The sequence below is a fragment of the Monodelphis domestica genome, chromosome 1, assembly GCF_027887165.1.
Source record: "Monodelphis domestica isolate mMonDom1 chromosome 1, mMonDom1.pri, whole genome shotgun sequence".
NCBI lineage: Eukaryota > Metazoa > Chordata > Mammalia > Didelphimorphia > Didelphidae > Monodelphis > Monodelphis domestica.
The window spans coordinates 713,768,447-713,792,314 of record NC_077227.1 but is presented as its reverse complement, the minus strand read 5'-3'; the positions used below and the strand labels follow the sequence as shown (position 1 = coordinate 713,792,314).

Below are 23,868 nucleotides of genomic sequence, written 5' to 3'. Positions count from 1 at the left end.
GAAGAAGAAATAGAATTTTTAAATAATCCCATATCAGAAAAAGAAATTGAACAGGCCATCAAAGAACTCCCTAAGAAAAAATCCCCAGGGCCTGATGGATTCACCAGTGAATTCTATCAAACATTCAAAGAACAGCTAATCCCAATACTATACAAACTATTTGACATAATAAGCAAAGAGGGAGTTCTACCAAACTCCTTTTATGACCCAAATATGGTAGTGATTCCAAAACCAGGCAGGTCAAAAACAGAGAAAGAAAACTACAGACCAATCTCCTTAATGAACATAGATGGAAAAATTTTAAATAGGATACTAGCAAAAATACTCCAGCAAGTGATCACAAGGGTTATTCATTATGACCAGGTAGGATTTATACCAGGAATGAATGCAAGGATGGTTCAATATTAGGAAACCCATCCACATAATTGACCATATTAACAAGCAAGCTGACAAAAATCACATGATTATCTCAATAGATTCAGAAAAAGCTTTTGACAAAATACAACACTCATTCCTTTTGAAAACACTAGAAACCATAGGAATAGAAGGGCCTTTCCTAAAAATAATAAACAGCATATATCTAAAACCATCAGCAAACATCATCTGCAATGAGGATAAACTAGAAGCATTCCCAATAAGATCAGGAGTGAAACAAGGATGCCCATTATCACCTCTATTATTTAACATTGTACTAGAAACACTAGCAGTAGCAATTAGAGAAGAAAAAGAAATTGAGGGTATTAAAAGTGGCAATGAGGAGACCAAGCTATCACTCTTTGCGGATGATATGATGGTCTACTTAAAGAATCCTAGCGAATCAATTAAAAAGCTAATCGAAATAATCAAAAATTTTAGCAAAGTTGTAGGATACAAAATAAACCCACACAGGTCATCAGCATTTCTATATATCGCCAATACATTGCAGCAGCAGGAATTAGAAAGCGAAATCCCATTCAAAATCACCTTAGACTATATAAAATACTTGGGAATCTATCTGCTAAGACAAACACAGGAATTATATGAACACAACTATAAAACACTTTCCACCTTGGAGCCAATACACAGTATTGACTCCAAGACGGAAGGTAAGGGTTTAAAAAAACCAACACTTTCCACACAACTAAAACTAGATCTGAGCAATTAGATTAGAAATTAGAAAATTAGAGATTAGAAATTAGAAAAACATTAACTGCTCATGGGTAGGACGAGCTAACATAATAAAAATGACCACCTTACCCAAAATTATTTATTTAGTGCCATACCCATCGAACTTCCAAAAAAGTTTTTTTGCTGAATTAGAAAAAACCATAACAAAGTTCATTTGGAAGAACAAAAGATCAAGGATATCCAGGGAAATAATGAAAAAAAAAAGCAAAGGAAGGTGGCCTTGCAGTTCCAGATCTTAAACTATACTATAAAGCAGTGGTCATCAAAACAATTTGGAACTGGGTAAGAGACAGAAAGGAGGATCAGTGGAATAGACTTGGGGTAAGGGACCTCAGGAAAACAGTCTATGACAAATCTAAAGACCCTAGCTTTGGGGACAAAAATCCACTATTTGATAAAAACTGCTGGGAAAATTGAAAGACAGTGTGGGAGAGATTAGGCTTGGACCAACACCTCACACCCTACACCAAGATAAACTCAGAATGGGTGAATGACTTGAACATAAAGACGGAAACTATAAGTAAATTAGGTGAACACAGAATAGTATACATGTCTGACCTTTGGGAAGGGAAAGATTTTAAAACCAAGGAAGACTTAGAAAGAGTCACAAAATGTAAAATAAATAATTTTGACTACATCAAATTAAAAAGGTTTTGTACAAACAAAACCAATGTAACTAAAATCAGAAGGGAAATAACAAACTGGGAAACAATCTTCATAACAAAAACTTCTGACAAAGGTCTAATTACTCAAATTTACAAAGAGCTAAATCAATTGTACAAAAAAATCAAGCCATTCTCCAATTGATAAATGGACAAGGGACATGAACAGGCAATTTTCAGTCAAAGAAATCAAAACCATTAATAAGCAAATGAAAAAGTGTTCTAAATCTCTTATAATCAGAGAAATGCAAATCAAAGCAATGCTGAGGTATCACCTCACACCTAGCAGATTGGCTAACATGACAGCAAAGGAAAGTCATGAATGCTGGAGGGGATGTGGCAAAGTAGGGACATTAATTCATTGCTGGTGGAGTTGTGAATTGATCCAACCATTTGGAGGGTGATAAAAAACTGTCTGCCCTTTGATCCAGTCATAGCATTGCTGGGTCTGTATCCCAAAGAGATAATAAGGAAAAAGACTTGTACAAGAATATTCATAGCTGCACTCTTTGTGGTGGCCAAAAATTGGAAAATGAGGGGATGCCCTTCAATTGGGGAATGGCTGAACAAATTGTGGTATCTGTTGGTGATGGAATACTATTGTGCTCAAAGGAATAATAAAGTGGAGGAATTCCATGGAGTCTGGAACAACCTCCAGGAAGTGATGCAGAGCGAAAGGAGAGCAGGAGAACGTTGTACACAGAGACTGACATACTGTGGAACAGTCAAACATAATGGACTCTCCCATTGGTGGTAATGCAGTGATTCTGAACAACTCAGAAGGTTACAGGAGAAAGAACACTATCCACAACCAGAGGAAAAACTGTGGGAGTAAAAACACTAAATAAAAACAATTCCTTAATGACATGGGTCCAGGGGATACGAATGGGGAAATAGACTCTAAATGAACATCCAAGTGCAAACACCAACAACATGGAAAGGGGTTCTGATCAAGAGCTGTGAGATTTAAAATGGTTGAGGTCTTAAACTGTAGTGAGTTAAAATGGTGGAAGATATAAATTGTGATAGACATAAGAGAGGGTGAGTAAATTTGACCGCAGAAATATGTTTCACTACAGTGTCTTGGTTTTTAAATCAAATATAAGGTGGTCGCCAGGGAAATATTCCCAATTATTCAAATACCCAAGTCAATTGGGTTTTATAGAGATTTTAATTAACAATACAATGAGTAATCAAAGAAAGAGAGAGAGAGTAAGAAAGGAATAAGTATGAAGGGCCTCAAGCCAATATGGCCTAGACCTGAGTCTTAAGAGAGAAATCAGTCAGTTTTTTAACACTCACCACAAGGTCTGACTAAACAAGGATTCTAGTGACATCAGGCCAGCTCCATCTCAGCTGACTTCACTAAAGAGCCTTCCAGCCAGAGACTGTTCCAAAAGGCCTCTCTCAAGAGATTCTTCCCAAGCGGTCCTCATCCGAGATCCTCCAAAAGGATTTCTCCAAAAGGATATCTATCTCTCTCAAGAGATTCTGCTTTTTCTTATATAGGGGTCTTTCTCCCATGTCACCTCCCCTAAGTCCCTACATCTACCAATCACTGTAGACACTTTCCAAAGGACTGCCCATCTGAATTCCTGCTAAGTTGACAAATCTCATCAGTAAGTCTGAACCTGTGAAAACACAGCTGAGTCAACTAATCTCATTAAGACAAAACTTGCCTGACCCTTTTAGGTACCTAGCATCTCATTGTATCAATTCTATAAACAGGCCTGGCTCAAAGAACTCCTTGCCCCACCATAAGCATGGATCCAAGTACTTTCATTGTTTAGCAATGAGTTTTCTCCCCTAAAGCAGTCTTAAGTATGGGTGGAGTAGAGGTCCTCCCATTTCTGATCCTGGCGAGTTCTCACATCAAAATGGGGAATGTTTCTCAGTAGGGAATTTGTTCTAATTAAGAATTCCCTGATGGGGAAATTTTTAACATTCACAAGTCTGAGAGATTTCAAGATTTACAGAACACATGTGATACCCAGCTATGGGAGGGGTGGGGGGAAGGGAGGGAGGAAAAGAAAATGATGTTTGTAACCAAAGAACAATGTTTGAAATTAAAAAAAAAAGAGAGATTAACTAGTCATTTTTCAGTTTACCCTTGAGGGAACTGAGATATATAGAAGTTAAATGACTTGCCCAAAGTGATATAGGTAGTGATGGAGTCTAAAGCCAAAGTCTCTGCCTTTCCTACAGTTCATTGTATGACAGATAACACGTTATGACAGATAATGGTTTTAATAGTATTGACAGCAATAATAACAGGATATTTAGACAGGAATTTAAGAAACCATCAGCAGGGCAGACAGGTAGCACAGGGAATAGGGTGCCAGGCCTGGATTTGGGAGGACCTGGGTTCAGATCTGACCTCAGTCATTTTTTTTTTTGCTCATGACTTGTAGCATACCAGGCATCTTAGCATCTTGGAAGTATGATTGATGTATTGATATTGTATCCTGTATATTCATTTACCAAACACATGGTCAGATCACTTGATGCTCATTGTATGGAAAGGGACAGTCCAAAGGACTAGCAAAGGACTAGCAAATTCCTGGGCTGGGTATTGACAGCCAGTGTCTTGGCTGGGAGTACATTCATTTGCAAAGCGCTGGTTGGATTAATCTCCTCCTCTGTGATTCAGTCATTGTCAAGGCTACCAATGAAGAAACCTATATATCATGTCACATATTCATTAATCACCTCCCACTTGACATCCCTAAGGTCCCCAATAAAGGCTGGGGAACATGTGCCAATCTCCTCTCTTCCCTTCTCTTCTCTTACACCTCTTACTCCCACAGGGTTTGCTCTCCCTCTTGCCTCTTACAATCTTGATCTTGCTGTGACCTATTATGTTCCTCTAGTCTGACAGACTTATGCAGTTCAGCTGCCCCGCACATCTCCCATTAATCTCTTGGCCGTGTGGCCCATGGGGGATGTCCCAGAGTTCTCAGTTCCATGCAGGTTCTCTTGGTCCTCATAATTTCCCACTTGCTTTCTCTTTCTAGAGAGGTAATTACGGAGCTCACATCTCCCCAGGTGTTTTAACTTGTGGTCTTTGAGTCTTTATTCCTGCACTTATAAAGAATTGCCAGGTAGAAACATAATTATACTCATTTTATGGATTAAAAATTTGAGATTAATCAAGGGTAGGTACATCGCCTATGGTTAAGCAGTCAATAATTATAAAAATCGAATTTGAACCCAATTCTCCTTATTTTAATTCTAATTCAGTTCTATTCAACAAACATGCAAGGCTTGAATTCAATATTCTTTATATAATACCAACAAAAATTTCCCAATGCCAAATTTTTTAACAGCAAGATAAATGATTCTAAAGGATAGTCTTAAATGGGAGAAAGGATGATTGAATAGAAAGAATACTGAATTTTGAGTTGACATTAGAGGACCTAGGCTTGAGTGCCATTCTGAGCCTCAGTTTTCTGGTCTAAAAAATGAAGAGGTCCAAACATTCTATCTCCAAGATAATTTTTCTATAAACAATAATATCTAAACCTGGAAGGCAGTCTCAAGTGAGGAGATGCTATGTATATTTGAGATCATATTACTTGCTTTCTCAATGGGTGGGGAAGGGATTAGAAGGAGAGAGAATTTGGCACTCAAAAGTTTTTTAATAGAATGCTAAAAGTAATGATTTTTTTTTTTACAAAGAGAGATTCTAAAGTAGTTTTTATATTCTCAATTTATTCCATGTTTTAAAATTTGCAGCGATCATTGTACATAAGATAGTTTAATTATAATTTTTTTAAAGAAAAATTTTTTTATATCTAAGGTCAGTGTCTGTATAATTATTCCTAAGTAGCAGGAGATCTGTGGAATGTTCCCTCACTTTGGCATTCACCTGAAAACTGATCCTGTCTTGGCAACAGAGGTTCTCCAATTAAAGGAGGAAGTTATTTGGAAATGGATAGCTGTCAGGAAAGCATTCACACTTGAAAAATTTTGAAAATCTGGGCTTTTTGAAAGGTGTTAGTTAAACAAACTGGAACTAATCTTTCTCTTTTTAACATTTCTTTTTTGAGTTCAAAATTCTCTCCAATCCCTCCCCAATTCACTGAAAGGGCAAGAAACACGATACCCATTATACAAGTGAAGTCATGCAAGACATATTTCCATATTAATCATGTTGCAAAAAAGAGGCAAGAAAAATTAAATGAAAAAATATATTTTAATTTGTGCTCAGAATTCATCGGTTCTTTCTTTGACAAAGGATAGTATTGTTCATCATGGGTCCTTTGGGTTCATTGTGAATCTTTGTATAGATCAGAGTAGCTAAGTCTTTTATAGTTGATTATCTTTATAGCATTAATTTTACTATATCCATTGTTTGCTTGGTTTGCTCGCTTCACATCGTATCAGTTCATGTAAGTCTTCTCAGATTGTTCTAAACACATTACCCTTTCTTTTCTTATAGCACAATAGTATTCCATCACAATCATATGTCTCAACTTATTTAGTCATTTCCCAAGTGATGTATACCCCTTGTTGATTCCCAATTGTATGTTATCATGAAAAGAATTGCTATAAGTATTTTTGTACCATAGATCCTTTTCATTTTTCTTTGATTTGGCACTGGTCTCTCACAGAGTTTGGATTCAAATAGGGAAAGCTCTTTTTTGAGGTAAGTAGAGAAGTAAAAACCAGAAGAAGGATTTGGAGTCAAGATAGTACTAAGACATATATGCATGGGAAGGAATTGGTATGTCCTTAACAGTATGTAGATAGCTATGCCAAAGTCTGATAATATGCGTCAGAAATTTAGAGCTGGAATAATCTTGAAAAATAATCTAATCTAACTCTTCATTTTATAGAATAGGAAACTGGGATCTAGAAAGGTTAATTTAGTTGCCCATGGTAATATGGGTAAATAGTAAGGCCAGGATTAGAACTCAGATTTTTTGGATATGAGGGTGGAGAATAAATCATATTCTCTAAAATGATAGAATGAGAGTCTTCTATAGTTACAAGAAGGCACAAATTGTACTGATTATAGGTCATTGGAAGCTGGTGAAGTAATTTGTGTTCAAGTGATAGGATGAGTAAATAATAGGATGGGTTTGTTCCCCTAATCTGGTGACTAAAATAGGTTTAGAGGGAGGTCTTCCTTCAAAAAATGCTGACCAAAGTTCTGGCAAGATGATGGAGTAAGAGGTCTCCAAAATTATCTCTCCTCACTCTTCTACCATCATTAATATATTCTTCAAAAAGCCTCTCAAGGAGGCAGCTGGGTGGCTCAGTGGATTGAGAACCAGGCCTAGAGATGGGAGGTTCTAGGTTCAAATCTAGACTCAGATACTTTCCAGCAGTGTGACCCTGGGCAAGTCACTTAACCCCCACTGCCTAGCCCTTACCACTCTTCTGCCTTGGAGCCAATACACAGTATTGACTCCAAGATGTAATGTAAGGGTTTAAAAAAAAGGCTCTCAAATAAGAGAGAAAAGAATGGGAACAATTAAATAATCTTAAAAGAGAATCAGTAGGTGGTGTAGAGAATAGAGTGCTAGATTTAGGTTTAGGAAGACCTGAGTTCAAATCTAGCCTTGAACTTGTTTGCTGTGTGTGAAAATTTAACACTAGTCTGCACCTCTCTTCTTTTTTTTTTGATACCCTAATATCAATCTTGGGTTTTAAAGAGTAAAATTTCATAATGAGTTTGAAAAAAGCCCATTCTCTGAGGTTACAATTCCACCCCACCCTTTGATCTAATTCAGAACAAAGTCCGAGGCTTATCTGAATAAAGGGGACACATGTGCACTCTGGGAGGATGCCAGGGAGTCATGGAAAGACTTCTTGTACTATGTGGCTCCTGGCATCTGAAGTACCATCCTCTGATCTGGACTGAGGTCAAGTCCATCAAATCAGAGGGATTTGAAAAAGTGACATCACTGAAAGATAGAAGATGGAAGCTGTCAAGGTAATTTTAGGGTTGTGACTTAAAATCTAGATTTAATTGGTTGCCGGGGAAAATCCCAAATAAAATACCCAAGTCAGTCTGGAAATTTATGGTAATTTAATTAATATAGAGGGAAGGAATTTAAGGAGAAAGAGGGAAGAGGATATAGGATTCCTCCTGCCTGGCCTGTGCCAGGAGGAGTTTAAAATTCCTGCCTCTAGGTCTCTGAAGAAGATTAGAGGCTTCTAAGGGGATAAAGTTGGAAAAGTAAAGGGGGAAACAGCCAGAAACTCACCACCAAACTGCACAAATAGCTTGTAGCAATGCTAAGATGCTGGAAGGTTCAACACGCTGCTCTCAGCTAACTCTCCATTGCCAATAAGGTGTCAGAGAGAGCAAAAATCCCAAATATATAGACCTTTCACCCTTGTATCTCCTCCTCTAAATTTTCATGTCTACCAATAATATCAAAGGCTTTTCTCCAGGACTGCCCATACTTTTAGTTCTCATCTTCTTTGATTGGATTATATCTGTAGAGTTACTTAACACTTCTTTGTTAAATTAATCTGTTGTGAGTTACTTGACCTTTTTGTGATTAATTTAACATTTATAGTTACTTAACACACCTTTTTGCATTAAGATCTAAAAATAGACTTAGCTTAAAGTTCTAGCTTCACTATAAGGTGAGAACTAAGTACCTTCATTGTTCAATCAGGAGATTACAACTTTATCTTCCCCTAAGGTATGACTAAGTAGGGTGGAGTAATTTAGAGTTCCCAAGACATTCTTGATTTTGTTAAACTAAGTATCTTCATTGTTACAAACAGGAAATAGCTAAATTCAATCTTCACAAAGCCAGAAAGGAAATAGCTTCTTTTGCCATGGATTCACATTGGGAGAGGGGGCTAGTGAGCCTTGGCTTGCCCATAGTGGCACCATATAGTAAGTGTGGGGAAGATGGCCAGGAGTGGGCAAACTCTGGCAAGCATTGGCTAGAGAAGGAGGTTTGTGAGGGGAACAGTTGCCCATATGTGACTGTTGCCTTTTCTTTCTCTTATCTTCTCTTTTAATCAATTTAATAAATAATTTAAGAAATAATCTCTAGAGAATTTCCATCTTAATATGTGTGACACAGGGCAAGTCATTTAGCTGCTGCATTCCTCAGTTTCTTCATATGTCAAATGGGATAATAATAGCCCCCACCCCCATCCCATTGTTGTGAGGATAAAAGGAAATAATATTTGTAAAGCATTTTGTAAAAAATAAAAAAAAAAGAATGTGGGGAGAAATGCCACAAACAAATGTTCAGAATTGAAAAGAAATGGAAGAGAAGACACTAGGAAGAAAAAAAGTTAACTCAACAATGGTATAAGAAATAAAGTTGGACCATAAATATGAAACACATTAAACTGGATAATAATCATTGTAAAAAACATGAAGTAGGATCTGATATCCCTAAAGATTATGATTAAAAAAAAAAACAGGCTTCTGTGATGAGAAATAAATCACCAGGAAAAATGCAGCAATACATATTACTAACAAACATGGAGAAAACTGTGTGACTATTTATATTTATTGGTTTTTAAAAATTGATCCATACTTGTATACATCAATACTTCAATGGATATATAATCTCATCATCAATGTGAATACTCCGTCCATTGGTACAAATAGCAGCTCATTAATACTTTTTCATCCTGTAGGACAGGGATGGTGAAACTTTTAGAGACTGAGTGTCCAAACTGCAACCCTCATGCTGCATGGGAATCCCCCCATCCCCTTACCCCAGACAGGGGAGGAGGAAGCTCTCTCATTGGGCTGCTGTACAGAGGGATGGGTGATGTGAGAAATAGCCACAGGGATGTGTGGGGAGGGGGAAGGGAGCAGCCCCCTCTAGCACAGGTGCCATACATTCACCAACACAGCTGTAGGGACCTTCAACCACATTTTCCCATAAATCTCCCATAGGGCCCATTGTATTAGTGGTACAGTGGTTAAAGCATTGGACTTGGAGTCAGTCCAGCCTCAAATGCTTTCTAGTTGTGTTACCCTAGGCAATTAATTTAACTTGTCTGCCTCAGTTTTCTCAACTGTAAAGTGGGGAAAAAAATAACATTCACCCCCCCTGGAGGGTTGTGAGGGTCAAATGAGTTTTCTTTCTTTCCTTCCTTCCTCCCTTTCTTCTTTCCTTCTCTTTTTATATTGCATTGGTATCAACAAGTGTCTTAGCTGTCCATCTGTCATTCTTAAATTTTGCTACATGATCTATTTATTTCTTTATTCTAGTCCCATGTCTCTGGACCTTATCAGTTCTTGGTGTGTAGTAATCTCTTAGCAAATTTTTGTTTAATAGGAGGAAAAGAAGACTTGCATCTGAGCAGGAAATCAATAGGAAAGGCCAGAAGGTCAATCAGTTAAAAGAGAGAAAAGGTGGTAAAATAAAGTTCAGGGATAATAACTGCAAAAGAGATTAGAAACTTTATGAACAATAATTGGTTACCTTAAGAAAGAAAAAAAATTAAATTTATTTATTTAATTCATTTAGAATATTTTTCCATGGTTACATGATTCACCTTCTTTCCCTCCCTCCTCCCATAGCCAACGAACTCTACTGGGTTTTTACAAAGAGTTTTTACACGTATCACTGATCAAGACCTATTTCCATATTATTAATATTTGCAATAGAGTGATCATTTAGAGTCTACATCCCTCATCATATGCCCACCGAACTATGTGATCAAGGAAATATTTTTGGAAGAAAATCTCAATCAAGGAGCAGCTAGATGTCTCAGTGGATAGAGAATCAGGCCTGGAGAGGAGGTTCTAGGTTCAAATGTGGCCTCAGACCCTGCCCTGCTATGTGACCCTGAGCAAGTCATTTAACCCCAATCGCCTAGCTTTTACTGCTCTTCTGCCCTGGAACTGACACTTGTATGAGTATATAAGACATAAAATAGGATTAAAAAAAGAAAAAAAATCGTAGTCATTATTTTCCAGGTAATATTCAAGAAAATTTCTCAGAACCAGAAAGACAAGGAACACAATACAGGTTGATTAAATTCATAAGATGCCCTCAGGGAGTAACATCATATCTGACTCACTTAGCTACATTGTATAATGATTAAAATCAATCTTGGAGACTCTCTATTGAATTGAATTGAATTGATATTGAAAGTGAGAGAGAAAGCAAAAGCAGTCAAATTAAAAGTCTTTAAACTGTGCCGGGCCTCTCTGCCTTCAGCTTCCAGTGGCCGGGTCCCAGCTATTGGGTCCCAGCTGGCCAGGCCGCCGCTTCTTAGAGATCCTTCCGCAAGATGGGCCAAAGCCAGAACCCAGTCGAGCTGCGCTTGGCTTCTTTGGCTTCCGTTGGGAAAAGATCATTAAGCCAGATGAAATAAGCCAGGAGAGAAGCTCGGTCCCGGAAGAAAAGCAAGACAGAGAGACAGAATGGGAGAAAGAAATAACGTCCACTCAGTCTAACTACTTAAAGTCTCCAAAAACACGTTGCCCAGGTCCTAGGTTCAAATGTGGCCTCAGCCACTTCCTAGCTGTGTGACCCAGGGCAAGTCACTTGACCCCCATTGCCTAGCCCTTACCACTCTTCTGCCTTGGAGCCAATACACAGCATTGACTCCAAGAAGGAAGTTAAGGGTTTAAAAATAAAGGAACAAACAAACGAACAAACAAACGAACAAAAAAAAAAAAACACATTGCCCAATTCTCTGGACAAGGGCCGCCTCTCCCTCCCCCGCCTTATAAAGCTAATGATGTCATTCCTATTGGGGTCCTCTGATTGGACAGTCTGGGTCATGAATTCTGACCTCAGGCAAGTCACCTGCCAGCCCATTCCAGAAGTCAGGCTCTAGGTGGCCATGCTGTGTCTGGATCATGTGGCTTAATGGTTTCCTACATTGATGCATATGTGTGGGTAAGGAGCTATATTTTTCTGTCAATTTTACATAATTGTCAACAGACTCCAGAGTTTCATCGGTTATTGATAGCTAGGGGAAAAAATTACTTGTTAAAGTATTCTGATTCCAATTGCTTAGCATTATTTATCTATCGCAAGAAAATAAAGAAAAAAAGAGCATAATTTTAAAAATTAAGAGAAACTCTATAGCACACCTAGAATCTACTCTATAACTTCGATAGGAATAATATTTGAAGGGGGAAAATTAATTCTCCACTTTTTCAGACATTAAAAAAATAGGAAATAGAAAAATTGGCAGGAGACTTTGATATGTATTTCAGCCTAGAAAAAAGCCCTTCAGTAATTCTTAGAGAAATTTGGCTAATCTTGGTAATTGGATATGCAAATCTTACCTTGAGGAATTGGGGCCTGGACCCCAGGGGAAGGCGTATTATGTTCATTTCCTGTTCTGTATTAAGGTATGTGATTTGAAGTGGGTTCGGTCCAGGTCTCAAACAGAAGGCTAGACAACTTGTACTCACTAGTTGGGCTCATTAACCCTTCTCCTCCCCCTCATCTCAACACCACAGGGCCAATAATTTCCAGTTTCAGCTCAAATCTAGAGTTTCCCAAAGAAGGAGTAGTGGAAAGCTTCTCAACATACAATATGAGTTAAATTTGGGGCAAGTAATTTATTTCAATACACAAAAGAAGTGCTATATGCCAGAAGTGTAAAATATGTGAGTGAGGTTAGTATCAGATGAAAATTAATTGGAAAGTATTTAACAAAATAAAAATACAATAAAACAAAGATATTGTTCCTTTATGATTTTCTAAGTCAATATGCAACTCATAGGGATCCTTCTGTATGGCTTTAGCACCCAGATGCTACTTCAGTTTGACAGCATTGCTATATAGAAGATGTGCGTTGGACACAAACAAATTTATAACTAGAAACATTATCAACGATCAACTACTATTACAGTCAGTTGGGAGACTGACTCCCTAGCTCTTATTGGAAGTCTCAGAGTTATAGGACGCAACCTGTTAGGTTATAGATTAAAGAGAAGAGCTAAAAACGATTTCTTCTTTTAGTTGACCCAGCATCTTGCCTCTCTAATTCTGTTATGGATGTGGGGAAGACCAATGGACAACTCAGGTTTTACCATGTCATGAAAAAAGTCAAGTCTTTTAGGCACTGAGAAAGTCACCAAATAGTGGGAAGCAGTGGGTTCAACTAGCACCAGGAAGGGCTACTCTATTTTTAAAATCTATTTTTATTTTCAGTTACAGATTCTTTTCCTTTTTCCAGCTCTTCTTCCACAAATTGAGAAGGCCAAAAATTTGATATTGGTCATTCATATAAAGTTATATAAAACTTATTTCCACATTAAATTTTTTTAAATTAAAGTTTTTTTTCCAAGTTCCAAATTTCTCTCTCCCTCCACTTCTTTCTCATTGGAAGGACAACTCTAGGAATAGTCCATGAGAAGGCCTCCACAATAATAATCATTAACTAAAACAGAAGCATGACTTAAAGGAACATAAGGGATCATAGATTTAGAACTGAAAAGGACTTGAGGTACTTCTTATTCAACTCTGTCTTTTTACAGATGAGGAAACTGAGGTCCAGAACTTAAGGGACTTGTCCAAGGTCTCATAGGAAGTAGAAGAACCAGGATTCAAAACCAGGTTCTCTGATTCCAGATTTGTTCTTTCCATAACACCAGACTGTTAGGTATAGTGTAGAATTCTGGAATATTAGAGCTGTAAAGGATGCTCTATTTTCTTCTCTTTCCCTGAGGAAAGCATATTTGTGGGTCCTTTTTCTAAGAAAGAAAATTGGGGTTTAATGATTAGATTAGATTCTTCATTGGGACCCTGTGTTATACTATAGCATGTTAACTATTATTGACTTTCATGGTGGCATCCTCTTTTTAGCTCAGCACTCTTCTGTGAAATAAAGGGTTAATAATTTGCATGTATTGCCAAGACCTGCACAGAATGACCTCAGGAAACTATACTTTGCACCTTTTCATACACAAGACCCAGAGTCAATTTTAAAGAGCCTACTGGGGCTTTTTGCATAATTTATTGAGTAGGTGAGTAGTCAAGAATTAAGGAGAGCAATGGCACCTCCCTACCCTTTGTTTAATTGATTTGAATTGACTCCATTCCTGGAATCCTTGGAGTCTGGAAGATTTGATTTTGAATACAGCCTCAGACACTAGATGTGTGACCCATGGCAAATCACTTAATCTCTAGTAGCCTGTTTCCTCATCTGTAAAGTCAAGGTTTGGAATCCATTGCCCTAAAACATCTAATCCCATGAGACTCTCATCAGGACACTCATGGCGGAGGGGAAATTTCTGGAGGGAACTCAAGCAACAAGTCTTTGAAGCAGAGGGATGGACAGGGAACGAGTTGGATTACCCTTCATTCAAGATAACATTTACAATTCATATCAGAGGGCTCATACCACCTCCCTTCAAACACCCTAGATTTGGGGAAATTTCTTTATATAGTTGAGAAATGAGACATTTATCAGAGAATTTGTTATAAATTTTTTTTTCTGGTTTGTTGTTTCCCTTCTAATCTTGGTTTCATTAGTTATGTTCGTGCTAAAACTTTTTAATTTAATGTAATAAACATTTTTCATTTTATATCTTATAGTGTTCTCTATCTTAGAAAATTCTCATAAATTCTTAGTCATAAATTCTTCCCTTCTCCATAGATCTGACAGGTAAACTAGTCTATGTTCCTCTAATTTACTTATAATGCCATCATTTATGTCTAAATCATATATTCATTTTGACCATATCTCAGGATAAGGTATGCGATGATCTAAACCTAATTTTTCCCATACCGTTTTCATCAAATAATGAGTTCTTATCCAAAAGCTGGGATCTTTGGGTTTATCAAACACTAGATTGGGGAAGTCATTTATTCCTACTCTAGTTCATTGATCCACGTTTCTGTCTCTTAGCCAGTATCAGATTGTTTTGCTTTATAGTACTGTTTAAGATCCAGTACCACTAGATCACAATCCTTCACATTTTTTTTTCATTAGTTCCCTTAATATTCTTGACCTTTTTTGCTCTTTCAGATGAATTTTGTTGTTATTTTTCCTGTTTCTATAGAATAGTTTTTTGGGTAGTTTGTTTGGTATGGCTCTGAATAAGTAAATTAATTTAGGTAGGACTGTAATTTTTATTATATTAGCTCAGCCTACCCATGAGCAATTAATGTTTTCCAGTTGTTTAAATCCAACTTTATTTTTGTGAAAAGTGTTTTGTAATTCCTGTATTTGTCTTGGCAAGTAGATTCCCAAGTATTTTATATTGCCAAGTGATTTTAAATGGAATTTCTTTTTCTAACTCTTGCTGCTGGACTTTGTTGGAAATATATAGAAATGCTGATGATTTATGTGGGTTTATTTTGTATCCTGCAACTTTACTAAAGTTATTACTTATTTCCACTAGTTTTTAAACTTATTTTCTAAGTATACCATTATCTCATCCACAGAGAGTGATAGTTTAGTTTCCTCATTGCTGACTTTAATTCATTCAATTTCTTTTTCTTCTCTTATTAATTGCTAAAGTTAACATTTCTACTACAGTATTAAATAATAGTGGTGATAATGGGCATCCTTGTTTCACTCCTGATCTTATTGGGAAGGCTTCTAACATCCCCATTGCAGATGAAACTTGCTGATGTTTTTAGATAGGTAACTACTTATTTTAAGGAAAGATCTTTTTATTCCTATGCTTTATAGTGTTTTTTAAAAAATAGGAATGAGCATTGTATTTTGTTGAAGGCATTTTCTGCATTTATTGAAATAATTTTGTAAATTCTGTTAGTTTGGTTATTTGATATGGGTCAATTATGTTTGTCGCTTTCTAATATTAAACCAGTCTTGCATTCTTGGCATAAATCCCACCTGGTCATAGTGAATAATACTTGTGATATGTTACTGTAGTCTCTTTGCTAGAATTTTATTTAAGATTTTTGAATCAATATTCATTAAGAAAATTTGTCTGTAATTCTCTTTCTCTGTTTTTGGCTTTCTTGGATTAAGTAGTATCATATTTGTGTCATAAAAAGAAAGTGGTAGGATTCCTTCTTCGCTTATGTTGCCAAATAGTTTATATAGTATTGGAATTAATTGTTCTTTAAAGGTTTAATAGAATTTACTTGTGAATTGTAAACCTCAAATTTCCTTAGACTTATAAATGTTGGTAATTTCACCATTGGGATATTTCATACTTGGAAAATTTCTTACTGATAGTCTATTGGAATGGGAACCCCATTGGCATGGGAGGTTCCTTCTCTTCCCTTCTTAAGATTACTTTAGGACAGAAACCCTTTGCTGAACAATGGAAAGGACTTTGACCTATGCTTAAGCATAGAACAGGAATTTCTTTGAGTCTTGATTGATTTTAGAATTGATAGAATGGAGATACTTGGAATAAATCTCCACCCTATTCAGTCCTAATAGGATTGAGTAAGGGCTGCAGCCTAGATCAAAATTTAATTATTCCAATCTCTACCATACTCAAGTTAACAGGATTTAGAAAGGGCTGTAACAAAGGAGTAAAGATTTAATCATTTGAAAAATATGACCTTCAACAGACATGTGCAAAAGCCAGAAACCTCTGGGCGGTCCTGGGTTAAGCGAGAGCCTCCATTGACAGGGAAATTGATGAAGAGTGATTGGTAGATGTGAGGACTGAGGGGAGGCAACTTGGAGGGTTTCCTTAAAGATAGGAGGGTCTGGAGACTCAAGGGGGGGGTTGAGTTTTTTGGTCGGTGTGGTTCCTGGGCTCTGAGGAAGCTTGCTCTGAAGGAAGCTGAAGGTGGGGGCCTCTGAGACTGTTTCTCCATTTTGGACACGTGAGTAATAGGGACTGATCTTTTTTCTTTGCCCCAGCTATCTAAGGGCTTGGGCCTTTTGGCCCAGCCTAAACAGAAGGGGTATTTAAGCCCTATTCCCTTCTCTCCCCTTTCTCTCTCTCTCTATATCTCTAATTCCTTTCTTACTCCTATTGTAATTAAACTCCAAAAAAGGCTGACGGCTGACTTGAGTTTTTCATTTAGGAATTACATAGCTGATTCCTTGGCGACCTTAAATTAATATATATCAGTCTTTTAAAGTGATTCCCTTGTTACATTGTGGCTGACCACACGGGAGTCTAAAGAATCCTCTCAATAAAACTTTTTCCTTGCCTTTTTACTATACTGTTTCACCACTTAGTCCTTTTTTTTTTTAACAAAAAACTCAGCTTAAAGACACAGCTGCTAGAACACGTGAGTATAAAAAACTTTTTCTCTTTTCTCCTTAAGTTAAATTGGAATCAGCAGTTTTTTCTTTTTCTTCCCTTTAATCTTAAGGGACAGCTGGGTAGCTCAGCGGATTGAGAGCCAGGCCTAGAGACAGAAGGTCCTGGGTTCAAATCGGACCTCAGATACTTCCCAGCTGTGTGACTCTGATAGACAGAAAACAGCTGTTTTAAATCTCAGCAACAGGACTCTAAAGTCCTGGCTGGAAGAACTGTTTCTAAATATCCTTTCCCTTAAGGAACAACTTCCTGGATTAAAAAAAAAAAAACCCTGTGGAAAGTTTGTTGCTTTGCCCTGCTCCCCACGTGTTTTGTGAAATTACAAAATATACATATAAAAATGAGTACTACATTCTTTGACAATTATATGGCAGCTGAAGAAGTAGGGGCATTGAGGAATGAAGGATACCTCCAAATTTTTATATTAATAGGTACTGTCATTTTTGTACTCCTCAATACTATATTTAGAGATGAAAAAAAAATATTGAGGATAAAATAAAACAAAATGAGGATAAAATAGAAAATATTGAGGATAAAATAGAAAATGTTGAGGATAAAATAGAAAAAAATGAGGATAAAATAGAAAATATTGAGGATAAAATAGAAAATATTGAGGATAAAATAGAAAAAATTGAGGATAAAATAGAAAAAATTGAGGATACAATAGAAAAACTTGAGGATAAAATAGGAAATATTGAGAATAAAATAGAAAAACTTGAGGATAAAATAGGAAATATTGAGAATAAAATAGGAAAAATTGAGGATAAAATGCAAGCCCAATTAGAAGATCTAAAATGTTTCTTACAGGATCAATGGGCAAACACCCACTCTACCAGAAACAGACCTGTTTCTGAACCTTTGAATGAGGAAATTTCCTTCCCTGAAATAGAGATGGAAAACACCTTCCCTATAGCCCAGTTAACAGACTGCTTCTCTCGTGTAGTGCAAATCTTGTCTGAATTTAATCCCCAAAACCCTTCCCCTGCAATCCCAGCTTCTCATGTTCCTTCTCCTACAGAAAACCAAATTCCAATGCAAGGGAGATCTTGTCCTCCTAGAGAAACCTGTCCTTGTCAAACTGACCCACAGGTGCAAAATTCAACTAGAGGCCTGTTTCCTCTAAGAGAAGTACCTGAAATAGGACGAAATGGGGATGTGGTGACTTTAAGACATAGGATACCGTTTACTCCCCAAGAAATAAATGAATTTACACGAAATATCCCCACATATGAACAAGATCCTTTTCTAGTAACAAAAAAGATGGGAGACATATTTTTTCAGTATAATCCATCTTACAAGGACGTTGAGAGCTTACTACAGGCTTTTTTAAGTGAACGTGAAAAAAATAAAATAATTGCTCATGTCAACAAAACCCGGGGGCGTAATGCAGCACATTGGCCATCTCAGGATCCCGAATGGGACTATAATAATCCTGAGGACTATCTACAACTATACCGTTGTAGAGAGGCCATCCTCACGGCCATGAAGGAATGTGCGGACAGTACAGATAAGTGGATGGAACTGGAAAAAATTAAGCAAAAGGAAAACGAAACACCCTCCAGATTTATGGACAGAATTATCGAGTTTGGGGACAGATACTTAGATTGGGACTTAAATAAAGAGAATAGTTTAAGACAAGTTAGAAGAATCTTTGTAAACAATTCTTGCAAAGTAATTAAAAATTATTTTAAAACACAATGCCCAAGATGGTCAGATATGGACCTTGAAGAATTGCGAAAAACAGCTATATATGTTTTTAAGGGAAACGAAGAAAAGGAGAAAGAAAATAATGATGACATGGAGGAAATGAAGAAAAAAATGAGATGTGTAATAGATAGGATAACTAAATTAGAAAGTGGGCATGATAATGAACCAACGACAATTGCCCCTCTCCAGAAATCCAATTATCAATCCATTACTTGCCACTTCTGTGAGAAGAAGGGCCACAAAATGATGGAATGTAGAACCTTTCTTAAGATGTTTGGAAGGAATACACAGTTTAATAATAGTTTTAGAAATAATAACTATAGAAATGATGATAATGGTTATAGAAATCAGAATTCTAGAAATTATAATAATGACTATGGAAATAACTATAATGAATATAGAAATAAGAACTTTAGAAACCAGAATTATAGAAATAGGAATTGGGAATTTAATGACAATGCTCAAATTGAAGAAAATGTTAATGATAATACTCAACAATATATGAGAAATGGCGCTCGTCCAAAAATTACTCGAGGTACTAATGACCCTCAGAGAGGTGCCCTTCAGGGGGGTGCCCAAGGAATATCCCAAACACAATGATGGTGCCCGGGGTGGGGCTGGGGCACAGGAATCAGAGGATACAACCTTTGATTTCCCAGACCCTGATGTCCTACTACCCGTTGTCCCTATCCACTGCCCTCCCCATACTAATGAACCCCATGTTACCTTAAAGGTGGGTAACACCTATTATGATTGTCTATTAGACACCGGAGCTTCCTGGTCTGTATTAAAGAGAACACCTGATTTACAATGTTATTCTATTGGCTCAGAGAATGTAATGGGAGTATCAGGAATAACCCAAAGAGTTAAAAGACTTCCTCCTAGAATGGTGTCTGTAGGACCCCTAGAGGTACAACACTCCTTCCTTTTGATGCCTGACTCCCCTTTAAATTTGCTGGGGAGGGACCTTCTATGCAAACTCAGAGCCACAATAACCTGCTCCCCAGATGGCTCATTATCATTAGAAGTACCAGAGGAATCTTTAAATTTACTCCCTGTACTTCTCTCGGAAAACCAGGAGGCAAAAGAACCTTCCATTTTTGAAATACCTAAAGATATACCGGAGTCTCTTTGGGCCACATCTTCTTCTGATGTAGGCTTACTTAAATCTGCTGTTCCTGTGCAGATAAAAACTAAATCTAGCCCACCTCCTTCTATCCCTCAGTATCCCCTCTCAAAGGAGGCAATTGAGGGTATTACACCAGTTATTAACTCATTAATAGAACAGGGAATAATAATCCCTTGCAAATCTGAATACAACACGCCCATCCTGCCAATTAAAAAACCAAAAAAAGGGCCCGATGGCAAGCACATCTATAGATTCGTACAGGATCTAAGGGCAGTGAATAATCACGTTATAAAGAGACACTCCGTAGTTTCTAACATACATACTATTATTTCATCTATTCCTAGCACAGCTACATACTTTACAGTAGTAGACTTGTGTTCAGCTTTCTTTTCCATACCAATACATGAAAACTCCAGGCATATTTTTGCTTTCACCTGGAAGGGCTCACAATATACCTGGTGTCGGCTGCCACAGGGTTATGTCGAAAGTCCGAGCTTATTTGAGCAAATTTTGAGCCAAGACACAGACAATATAACATTTAAAAATAGCAAATTAATCAAATATGTAGATGATCTACTCTTGGCTTCAACAGATGCAAAAACATGTCAAGAAGATAGCAAACACCTTCTTTTGGAATTGCACAAAAGAGGACATAAAATCTCTAAGGATAAAGTTCAATGGTGTCTCCAAAAAGTAGAATATTTGGGATTCATCTTGACTGCGGGTGCTCGTTATATTTCTCCAAAACGAATTGAGAACATTCAAAAATTGAGTGCTCCTACCACTAAGAAACAGCTGAGAGCAATTTTAGGAGCAACAGGGTTTTGTAGACAATGGATTCCTTGCTATGGGGAAATCACTAAACCCCTTATAGCATTAACAAAGGATTCGGTTCCTGAACCCCTCAAATTAGAGCCTGAACACTTGTCAGCTCTAACAGATCTGAAAAAGGAACATTAGTGTCCATGGATAATCTCTTGGACACTCCCTTAGACAATGCAGATCTGATTTTATTTACCGATGGTTCCTCTTTTATGAGGGATGGCATACGTTACACTGGAGCTGCCGTAGTCTCAGAATTTGCCACTGAATGGTCAGCTTCACTACCTTCTAACATTAGCGCTCAAGGAGCAGAACTCATAGCTCTAAAACAAGCTTGTATAATTGCCAAGGATAAAAAGGCAACAATTTATACGGATTCTAGATATGCTTTTGGCATTTGTCACTCAGTCGGGATGCTATGACTCCAAAGAGGATTTTTAACCTCAGCTGGAAAATCCATAGCTAATGCAGAAATTATTAATGAAGTTCTTTCTGCTCTCAAACTGCCTAAAGCCCTAGCTGTAGTTCATTGCTCTGCCCATACAGGTGGCTCTGACCCTGTCTCTAGAGGAAATGACCGAGCAGATGCCGCTGCAAAACTAGCAGCCATAGAAGGACCTGGATTAATTTTAACATTAACAACCACTGATAATTTAAATTTATCACTCTCCTATAATGAAAAGGAAGTGGAAAAATGGAAACAAAAATTTAAAGCAAAACAAATTAATGGAGTATGGGTGTCACCTGAAGGAAAACCCCTGCTCCCTAGAAGTTTCTATAACCAAATTTGCCAATCTATTCATAAAAATGGTCATTTTGGCACCCAGGGCATCGTGGACTCTGTCAAGAGAGTATGGATAGCCCCTGGTATAACTACTGTAGCCTCTAAAGTATGTTCAGCCTGCCCTATTTGCCAGGCATATAACCAACATGCATATCGTGGAAAAGCCTTTGGGGGACGTCCTCTGGCTTACACACCTTTTGAACACCTACAGATAGATTTCATAACAATGCCAAAGGCTGGACGTTATAAATTTTGTCTAGTAATTGTAGATCAACTAACCAGATGGCCGGAAGCATTTCCTACGACCCGAGCCACAGCAGATTTTGTTGCAAAGATACTTTTAAAAGAAATTATTCCTCGTTTTGGCCTACCAGCACGCATTGACTCCGATAGAGGGAGTCATTTTACCGATTCTGTCTTAAATCAAATATATTCTTGCTTGGGGATAACTCCAAAATTCCATGTTCCATATCACCCCCAGAGCTCAGGCCAAGTGGAGAGGATGAATAAAGAACTTAAGACTATGATTGGCAAATTATGCACTGAGACCCATTTAAAATGGCCTGAAATTCTCCCTCTGGCCCTATTTTATCTTAGAAGCAGGCCTAGAGGAGACTTACATATTTCACCATTTGAGATGCTTTTTGGACATCCGCCTATACAGGCTAAGCCTTTCTCCCCGGCTTATACATCGCTATTAGGGGGAGATATTACTATTGCTTCCTATATACAGGAGTTACAGCACAAACTACGTGAACTTCATGAATCCGGAGCTGCAGTACAAGCTGGACCATTAGACTTTTCTCTGCATGACCTGAACCCAGGAGATAAAGTTTATATCAAGAATTTCAAGCGAACTGGAGCAACTGAACCTTCCTGGGAAGGACCATTCCAAATATTATTAACTACTCCAACATCTATAAAGATTGGAGAAAGAGACTCTTGGATTCACTGCTCACATGTGAAGAAAGCATCTTCTGCTGAGACTGATTGACTCTATCCTATCATATAAATTGTGACTCTATCTTATCATAAGAATTGGAGATAATAATCCATAGACAAATGGATGCTGTTTTTCTTTCAAGAATATATTGAATTACTGATTTTTTTCTTATTTTTTCTTATTTCTTTTCTTTTATTTTTTTACCAGAATATTTGATTTTTTTTCTCATTTTTGTACTGAAGGTACACATAATTAATATTAATATTATTTTTCCCTGCAGTAATACAAGTTAATATATATACTCTTGCTATAATATCAATATATGCCTAAAAGCTTTAAACTATGGGAACCTGCCATTTATTGATAAAATATTATAGGACTGTGATTAATGTTTGTGTCTGATTCCAGGAAAAGGGATAAAAACAAGGAGCACAGACTAAACCTGAATAGTGCCAATAGAGCACACTAGAAATATTAAAGTGAGACTCGAGGTTGCGACGCTTAACTTATGTTTAAGTCGTAGGACTTCCTTGTATCTACACTCTTTTCGAAGTACTCAAACAAGTACAAAGCTTGACTATCATGCTGGCTCCCTATATCCCTGAGGAAAAAATCAGACAAGGGAATGACATTTCCCCATCAAAATAGAATTCTAATTCTTTCCTTCTTATATTATGGCAACTTCCTGTAGTCTTGGCTACAAATGGCTAAGTGAAATATTACTGCATTCTGTCCTACATACTTGTGGGATAGAAATTACTTTAAACTGGACCTATACAAGGTCTATTTTGAATTTTTCTTATGTTTTTGATTATTTTTCTATTCTTTTGATAATTGACACATACAACCCCATACCTGAACATTGCATTCTGAGCTTAACTTGATATATTTTTTTTAATACTTACTTCAGGGGGGATTGTATTTTAATTTAAAATCTAAGAATTTTTGAATTTTTTTTGCTTGAGATTGTATTTTTATAAAAATCCAAGACTTTTGTTTAAGATTTTACTTTTATAAAATTTTCAAAGATTTTGATTTTGTTCGAGAAAAGATCTTCAAGAAAGAAGCTTGAAACTTTTATATCCAGAGAATGAACTGTTGCAGAAAGATGCCAAAAACCTACACTTCATCAAGAAGATCAAGAATGAACTTTGGATGTGATTGATTGGACTGAACTTTTGATTGAACATTTATTGTAACATTTATGCCAAAAGGGACTGCCCCTAATTTGGCTTTCTGTCAATGCGCCTAGCAAACATTGGTTTTGCTTTCTTTTCTTTTCTATTTCCTCTCTCACTATTCTAATTTCTCCTAGAAAATTGAATATTGTGTATATCTTTAGATAGAAGTGAATTTAGAACTACAAAATTATTAGGTTAAATGATCAATGGGGAGACTAGTCTCCCAATGATCATCAGGGGGGATTGTAAACCTCAAATTTCCTTAGACTTATAAATGTTGGTAATTTCACCATTGGGATATTTC

General features: G+C 37.0%; 1 protein-coding gene across 1 annotated transcript in view; it reads left to right on the top strand.

Moving 5' to 3' along the window:
- Positions 1-11,591: 11,591 nt before the first annotated feature.
- The window catches only part of LOC100029060 (carbohydrate sulfotransferase 4-like), a 56,255-nt gene continuing 43,978 nt past the window's right edge, over positions 11,592-23,868 (top strand). The window contains exon 1 of the mRNA XM_016427953.2: positions 11,592-11,677. The gene's annotated coding sequence lies outside the window, so the exon portion shown is untranslated. The remainder of the gene's footprint in view (positions 11,678-23,868) is intronic.